This window comes from Chiloscyllium plagiosum, unplaced genomic scaffold (genome assembly GCF_037043375.1).
Source record: "Chiloscyllium plagiosum isolate Xiang-an unplaced genomic scaffold, Cpla_swu_hap1 HiC_scaffold_6, whole genome shotgun sequence".
In the NCBI taxonomy this organism is placed as follows: Eukaryota; Metazoa; Chordata; class Chondrichthyes; order Orectolobiformes; family Hemiscylliidae; genus Chiloscyllium; species Chiloscyllium plagiosum.
In genome coordinates this window covers 96,191,263-96,200,254 of record NW_028270144.1, presented here as the reverse complement: position 1 = coordinate 96,200,254, position 8,992 = coordinate 96,191,263, and the positions used below count along the sequence as shown (strand labels likewise).

The following is an 8,992-nucleotide window of genomic DNA, read 5'->3' as shown; positions in this document are numbered from 1 at the left end:
AACTGTAATAGAATCAATCCTCAGACCTGTGTTGAACCAATTGCCTCATTGATTGTGGCCAAGCCCCAAAAAGAAATGGCACATCTCTGGACTAGGTGTGGCAGTTCATCCCGACTGATTTAGAGGCCCCCTTTGCCCAACTAAATATGCCTTCCTTTTCCTTTTCACAATGTACCACACTCCTCAAAACATGAAATGTATATGCCACCAAAGCTGCAGGCACATAGATCACCTCTGACATTAATGCGATACTGTGCCACTCAACAACAGATACACACCACTTCACATTGACCCTTCAGTGTTTACTGCAACCACAAAAAGCCAGCGTTTCCTTTTGTGCCAAAATGCCAATCACAATGCAAAATTTGCAGATTGATCCTGCCTGCTAAACTGCCATCCTGGAAGTTGATGTTGTTGGCTAATTACTGTAAGTAATCTAATCTAATCTAAGGGGTAAATGTAGGGGAAATGGGTCTGGGTGGGTTGCGCTTCGGCGGGTTGGTGTGGACTTGTTGGGCCGAAGGGCCTGTTTCCACACTGTAAGTAATGTAATCTAATCTCACCCATTAAAGTGCCACCCTGAAACAGAGAGAGAGGTTGTCTCACTGTGCCAATTAATTCGTAAATTGAGAAACTGACATTGCCGCTTCATGCTGTGTGCTAAAGTGATACTTGACAAACTAACACTGGTGTGTTGTCCTGTTGCCTAGTTACCCATATACCCAAGTGGGTGGACTGATGGTTCAGCCACAAATTAGTCAACATGGAGGCACCTACTGTAGTTGTAATGGTTCCAGTAAAGTGTAAAGACACAACATTGTGCAGATTTTAAAGCTATGTGATTACCTGGACTGGAGGCAGAGAACCGAAGTTGCCTTGGTTTCTGCAGTCAACTTTCTAAAGCATCAAATTGATTGGGCAAAAGTTGCTTGGGAAGAGGAAATTAATTCTGGTGAATAGAGTAATCAATAAGATACGTACATTGTCTTCTCATCACCTAATGGCAAGAAAGTAGACAGAACTTAATTGTCAATGTGCTTCTCAATGTAAAGATCTGACATTTGGACTCCTGCCCAATAAATTCATCACACTCACAATGATTCTTTCTACCCAAAGGAGTGGAAAACTGCACCCTCACACTTTCCTAGACATATACTCAGACTGCTGCCATTGTTTTCAAGTGTAAATGATTGTTCACCTTCTCAATCTAATAGTCTTTGTTAATCTCCACCAATGAAACTACACAGGTTTATTGTCAGGCATACTTCATACCACCTTCATTTACCCTCAATTTACAGTTATAACCCTAAATATAATAATCGGCAAAACCTCCTAATTTTGACACAATATTTTCCTTCTTTCTGATTAAAATTTGAAGTGATAACTAAATACTTATTGAAGATAATAGGAATCAAATTACCGTTTTAAAAACTGTTATATGATTCTTAAGTCTTGACAAACAGTTAATTCAGTGCACACATTTTATATCCAGTGCAATAGTTATGTTTTTTATGAAGACCTATGTGTTCACAGTGAGCAGTATGTTTACAACAATAAAAAAACTTAGTTTGTGCAATTATTTGGTTCACATTAAAGTCATAAAATGCTATAACAAAATTTGGTGAGCATGCCAACCATATGCTACAGTATGACACTTTACCTAATCAAATTTTATTATCCAAAGATAATAATTTGTGTAAACTAATTATCTTCCTTCAGAAGTTTAGAGGGCTTTTTTTCAGAAAATGGAACAAGTGGGCGGGAGAACATTAATCACACATAAGCAAATACAGACATATATCCTGTTCAATCACACTCGTAAGCTTTTACTTGTTCTGCACGTTTCTTGTTTCACATCAGACCTACAAGGAGATATTGTTCACACATAAGAAAGTGTAGAATAAAATAAGAGTCACTGGTTGAGTTGATGGACTAATGGGAAGCGTTCTCTTTTAACTGTGAGTGGTTTCTATTATATTTCTTTTTGTTGCTGCCTGAAGTATTTGATGCATTTGAAAGGCTTTTTTTGTCACTCTAAATGTAGCTGGAATGTAATGTTTTGGCAGACGTCGTAAACCTGTTTTGATTATTAATCATGAAATACGGAGGGAAAAATGTTTTTCTTAGCTTTTACCTCTCAATGTATCTGTGACAGAAGAGTGATTATGGTCTATAGTGACAGGACTGGAACAGTGAAATTAATTAAATACAACAGTGCCTCGTGTGTTGAAACAGATCCAGGATTACTGATACTTACGTTTGATCAGATTTATTAAATTTCAGTATGTTGTGCGCATGCTTTGATGCATAATATGGCTATACCTTTTGGATTAAATAGAAGCTAGCATCTTAAAAGTATCAAGTCAGAATGTGCCCATGAATTTTGGTATTTTTGACCCTTTTAATAGATACAGTACACATTGTTACATTTACACTGGCCACAAATCACCACTGTATTGTGTGTGTTTTCAAAATACGATACAAAACATCATTATTTTCATGTATAATTTCATTCAATATATTATATAAAAGATAATTGTTGACATTGAATTCTAATTATAAAGTCCTCAGTGACACATAATTACATAAAATTATATAGAAATTGTATACCAGATTAAGAATAAAAACAGACCATTTGATCCAAGCAGTTTGTAGTGCTGTTTATCCAATGCAAAGGCAATCGTTTTAATCTCATATGCCAGTCCTTTATTCTTCTTTCCTTCAATCATCGATTTAAACTATTCTTAAGTGTTGATGTGGTCTCTGCTTCAATTGTTGTCATAAGCAAACCACTTTCAAGCCATTATGTTTGTCAAATAGAGGTCCAAACTGCATTTGCAAAACGTACATCGATTTAGAAATATGCTTTGTACCTTTATAAAATGTACTCCTCTAGCTGCATGTACCAGGAGACTGGGTGCAGTCAGTTCAGAAAAGCTTCCAAAAACAGCAGTTTCTTACTTCACTCGCTTTTCCACGTGCAGTGTTTGGCCTGCAATTTTGATATTTTATTAATTTTCCAACAAGCACAGTTAGATGTGATAGTACTTCATTTTGAATGAAAGTTGAACATCATTTAGAAAATATAAATGAATACCACCAATCACCAACATACTTTTAAACATGATTGAAATGCTACTAATGATTTCTTGTCTACCGGATATTTTCTAAAATATAAACACAGGGCAGCCTTTACAAATAATCATAAACCTACTTCTAAGAAGCTGATTGATAAATGTCAATTGTCAATGCTCCCTATTTTATTACTATTCAAAACCAAGCATATGTTAAAAACATGTAATAATCATACTATTTGCACAAATAACTTGCAAAAAGATGTGTATCGGTTTAAGAATAATGAGGTCTACATATATAACCAAATTTCAGCCTAATTGGCATTATTAAAATACCATTTGAGTAATGTAACTGGTCAGTAACGAGTAATGTTGATTCTGATGTTGAACTGATATCTTGAAGGCTTTGTTTGATCAATTTTGTGAAAAAGAGAGAAATCTGAAAGACTCTTATCTGCTTATGCACCTTAATTTCACTTCCATTAGGAGGTTAAAAGAATATTTTGCTGTGGCTCCACTGTTGATCAGAACTTTGCTAGAAACCAATCCTCATTCCAGTTCCCTGTTCAAATCTTTGATGTCAGTGAGGCTTAATGCCAGTAATAGAGGCTCTGTGACAGGGAAAGTTGGAGATAGCATAGATTGTATGTAGTCTGTTGGAAATAATAGCTTTGTGAGGCCAATGACTATCCTTATTAATGTTCCCATATATTTTCACTCTCCCCTCATACTTTGCTGTCTTCCCCTCCCATACCTAGCACTCTTTTCAAGTAAACTCTGCCATTTCTTGTTTGAATTAACCTTCAGTGCTGTTGAAAGTCCATGACCTGATTTTCACATGCTGATTACTCAAGTTATCAAAATGCATTTTTAAAAAGATGATATGTTTCCAAAACGTTTGATTATTGTGGGGTGACAGAAAATATTAAATTATGTTTGATGCTTACTGGTTCCCAGGGATGGAGTGCTTCAAAAGTAAAACCATAATATTACAAATCTGTTTTGGAATTGCTGTTTTAATCTAACCTTTTATTAAGAGAAATATACAGGACAAGTTGTACTCAGTTACAACAGAAGTGTAATCTGGTCTGCTAGGGAAGCTTGCAGCTATTCAGTTAACAATAACAAAAAGATTCTTCAAACAACGGTGTTTTCTTTGCTACATCTATTATTTAAATGAGTCATGCACTTACATATTGATCTTGTGGTTCCTTAGAAACTCTATTTGTGATTAATTGGTGTATTGAAGTTATTGTTATCACTCAAAAAGTCAGACTGTTGCTGTAAAACATTCTGTATCTGAATTATTTCAAAAACTGCCACAACAAAGAGTATAAGGTAGCTTTTATCATGATGCCAAAATAAACAGATTGCAATAGTGAAGGTGCAGCCATGTGCTTGGCCATGTCAAACTACCTCTAAGTTACACTTTGGATTTCTACATTGGTTAAGCAATATTTCACAGCTAAACATTTTCAAATGTTGAGTGTTTCCCTCGAAGTAAACAATTATGCCAAAAAGGAAGCTTATAGGATATTCATGAAAACACAAATGCTCTGCATTTTCATTAACAGCACTTAACCTGCCTTTGCCATGTCCAGAATTCATTTATCTTTACTCCTAGCAGTCAGAACATCTGGGCCTCATTTGGTTTGGCTCTATTCCCAGCATTTTTAGCTTAGCTGTTAACTTAACAATCTGAATTTTAATCTAACAAGAGGGAACAAGACCTCTTATAATAGCCCTCACAAGTTATACAGTTAGGATTTATTAATTAGTTTGTTAATTTATAACTACTTTTATTTCAATGATCAAGGACGTATTTCTATCATATCAGTTTCAGTACAAAATTTTAAAATGTGACATAGGACTCGTTTCATTTGCACCAGTGGCAGTTACGGTGGATATTCCTTTGAATCAAACTTTCCAGTGCTTGAGCACATTCCAGGCTGACAACGCACGATGGTACTAAAGCAGGGTTTATAGTTGGAGGGGCCATCATTTTTTAAGTTAAAATGTTAAATCAAGGCCCCATATGTTTATGCAGTGGGATATTACTGATCCAACGGACATAATATTCATTACTTAAACAAAAGAGAAATTAGTCACTTATCGTGGGTTTTTATTGTGTGTAAAGTGCTGTTACCTTTGCCTACACAATAGCAGTATTATTTCAAGATTAATCCATTGGCTTTGGAACTTGAAAGCATACTTCCATAAGTCATTTGATTATTTCAAACAGGTAATATTGATACCGTTTTATCACCAGCTGCCATCATCTCTAGTCCATCCTGAAAAACAACCTGCAAATATGCTACAGGTATATTTTTTCAGTAATGGATGAGTTTCCAAACACCAGCACCAATAGATAACACTGCAGTTGAATGTTATACATTTCCTTTACTTCATCAGAGCAACTGTTGGAGGCATAAGAAGAAAATGCTTCATCAACTGATTGGAGGACTTGTGCCAGTGCACTGAAGGAGAAAGTGAGGTCTGCAGATGCTGGAGATCAAAGTTGAAACTTTATTGCTGGAACAGCACAGCAGGTCAGGCAGCATCCAGGGAACAGGAGATTCGACGTTTCGGGCACAGGCCCTTCTTCAGGAATGAGCAGAGAGTGTTCAGCAGGAGAAGATAAAAGGTAGGGAGGAGGGACTTGGAGGAGGGGAGTTGGAAATGTGATAGGTGGAAAGAGGTCAAGGTGAGGGTGATAGGTCGGAGTAGGGTGGAGGCGGAGAGGTCAAGAAGAAGACTGCAGGTCAGGAAGGCGGTGCCGGGCTGGAAGGATCCGGCTGAGACAAGGTGGGGGGAGGGGGGAGGTAGGTTTGTAACAAACCTACCGACTCCCACAGCTACCTGGACTACACCTCCTCCCATCCTGCCCCCTGTAAAAACGCCATCCCATTCTCCCAATTCCTTCGTCTCCGCCGCATCTGCTCCCAGGAGGACCAGTTCAAAATACGTACAACACAGATGGCCTCCTTCTTCAAGGACCGCAATTTCCCCCCCGACGTGGTCGACGGTGCCCTCCACCGCATCTCCTCCACTTCCCGCTCCTCCGCCCTTGAGCCCCGCCCCTCCAACCGCCACCAGGACAGAACCCCACTGGTCCTCACCTACCACCCCACCAATCTCCATGTACAGCGCATCATCCGCCGTCACTTCCGCCACCTCCAAACAGACCCCAGCACCAAGGATATATTTCCCTCCCCTCCCCTATCAGCTTTCCGTAGAGACCACTCCCTCCGCGACTCCCTTGTCAGATCCACACCCCCCACCGACCCAACCACCACTCCCGGCACCTTCCCTTGCAGGAGGTGCAACACTTGCGCCCACACCTCCCCCCTCACTTCTCTCCAAGGCCCCAAGGGAAACTTCCATATCCGCCACAGATTCACCTGCACCTCCACCCACATCATCTACTGCATCCGCTGCAGCCGGTGTGGCCTCCTCTATATTGGGGAGACAGGCCGCCTACTTGCGGAGCGATTCAGGGAGCACCTCTGGGCCACCCGGACGAACCAACCCAACCAACCTGTGGCACAGCATTTCAACTCCCCCTCCCACTCCACCGAGGATATGCAGGTCATTGGACTCATCCACCGCCAAACCACAACAACCCGACGGTCGGAGGAGGAGCGTCTTATCTTCCGACTGGGAACCCTCCAACCGCAGGGGATGAACTTGGACTTCACCAGTTTCTTCATCCCCCCTCCCCCCACCTTGTCTCAGCCGGATCCTTCCAGCCCGGCACCGCCTTCCTGACCTGCAGTCTTCTTCTTGACCTCTCCGCCTCCACCCTACTCCGACCTATCACCCTCACCTTGACCTCTTTCCACCTATCACATTTCCAACTCCCCTCCTCCAAGTCCCTCCTCCCTACCTTTTATCTTCTCCTGCTGAACACTCTCTGCTCATTCCTGAAGAAGGGCCTGTGCCCGAAACGTCGAATCTCCTGTTCCCTGGATGCTGCCTGACCTGCTGTGCTGTTCCAGCAATAAAGTTTCAACCAGTGCACTGAAGCCACAGTCTTCTAGTTGTGTGTGTACCTAAAGGAAGTGGACTACAGTGGTTCATGAGGGCAGCTCACCATCACCTTCTCAAGTGCATCTAGATATGGGCAATAGATGTTGACCAAGCCAGGGATACCCATATTGTGAATGAATTAAAAACCAATTCATGGTGAGGAGCCCTTTACATAAAAAAAAATTAGGGTCTAGACGATTTTATCTATGCTGTTGACAATATTAGCAAAGAAGAGTCCTAAGTTTAATATTTTAGCACCTATTTTACAGTTGTAAAATAGATACAACAATTTCAAAGTTAGCAAGACACCAGCATGTACCAAACAGTATTATCATTTGGACCACTTTAAATTGGCCAGACTTATTTCTTGGAGATCTTGCTCATCCAAAGTTGACGCAAGCCCTTTCTAATCAAGACCTCTAAATTCCTTCAAAATATTTGAATTGCATGATCTAGACATTTCAAATATTATTTGCAAATGTAAACTGGCTTAATCTTAAATAAATCGCTAGAAACACAAAAATGCCCGAAAATACTATTTTCTCTGCTGTTCCCAGCTCCTCCAGCTGGCCTGTTCAAGACCCCATCCCAATTACCTCTCCCTTTGTCAGAATTAATTGTTGGCGTAGGATCTGGAATAAATTGTTTGGGCCCCATTAGTGAAAATTGTTTGGGGCTCAAATGCCTCATGCTGTTACTATGCAATAAACCTATGAGTAGTCTTCTCCACTAACACAATGCCACCATCAATGGACAGTATGACTATAGTCCTCACCTCATCCACACTAGCAAGCCTTATAAAAGTATACCTATGATTCTGACATTGGAAATCATTTATTAAGTAATTTGGACTGTGCTAAGAGTTACACTGACATCCAATTTAATATCATCAGCTGGCTCTGCAGAGTGATGCAATTACACATGCGAGAAGCTCCATATATAAATACACAGGGCACTGTTTTATATAGGCAAAAGGAAGTTATGCATTAAAAGAAAGTGGGTCATGGGGTCAACTAATCTCTGCAGTATCCTTGTGATAACTACCTGCAAATCAGAATCTCACTACCTGGTCTGAGAGTTGCGATTGGCATGGAGATACAACAAGCAAAGTTTAGCTGCCAATAATGGCCCAACCAATAAGCACCATCTTCTCATGCTGAGTATAATAACATCCTTTTCTTGCTTCCTAGTTCTGATGAGTGTCAGGTGCAAAATTTCATCTTCTTGTCTCCTCTTAACAATGTTCAACAATAATTAAGTGTGCTGAAGCCATGACAGGGAAATATTATGTGACACACTCAATGCTTACAGCTCCTTTCTTAATCACTTCTATAAAAGAGCTTAATGACAGTAGCAGTGTGAGAGGTTATTTTATACATGTTAGAGGTTGTTTTAAACAATTTGAAGGTGTCAGCTGCATTTTTCAGGATCAGTGTTTTTAACCTGCACTTCAGAAAGCTGATACATCCCATTATTATGGGTTGCAGATATAATGTATTACTTTGGACTTCAGATAAGGATTAAGATAATTAGAAGCAGCATCAGCAGAAATGGCAGGGCTTATACCAACAGCAACCTGCTTTCAAATCTTGCAGCTCTGCAAGAAAAAGGGGAACACCATGGAGGTGAAGCTTCCTGGAGCCTATACTCAGCAAACAGGGTCAATAGACAGAGGAGCACCTGTGTCTGAGGAAATTCAGGATGTTACGTCAGGTGGTGGAAGATAATTCTGTTCCATCTCCTGTTGGCCACATTTTACAACCATTGACCAAAATATTTCTGCCAATGGAACCTTTGAAAGATCTGCCAAAACATTTTCAGGATGTTGCATTTGTTCCAGTAATGCGAAAGACTGATGACTGATTGATGGCTTCTTTATGAGAACTGTG

The 8,992-nt window shown here is 40.0% G+C and overlaps 1 protein-coding gene across 1 annotated transcript in view; it reads left to right on the top strand.

Moving 5' to 3' along the window:
* Positions 1-1,849: 1,849 nt before the first annotated feature.
* stard13b (StAR related lipid transfer domain containing 13b) overlaps positions 1,850-8,992 on the top strand; it is a 550,394-nt gene continuing 543,251 nt past the window's right edge. Inside the window, exon 1 of the mRNA XM_087988237.1 lies at positions 1,850-1,958. The gene's annotated coding sequence lies outside the window, so the exon portion shown is untranslated. The remainder of the gene's footprint in view (positions 1,959-8,992) is intronic.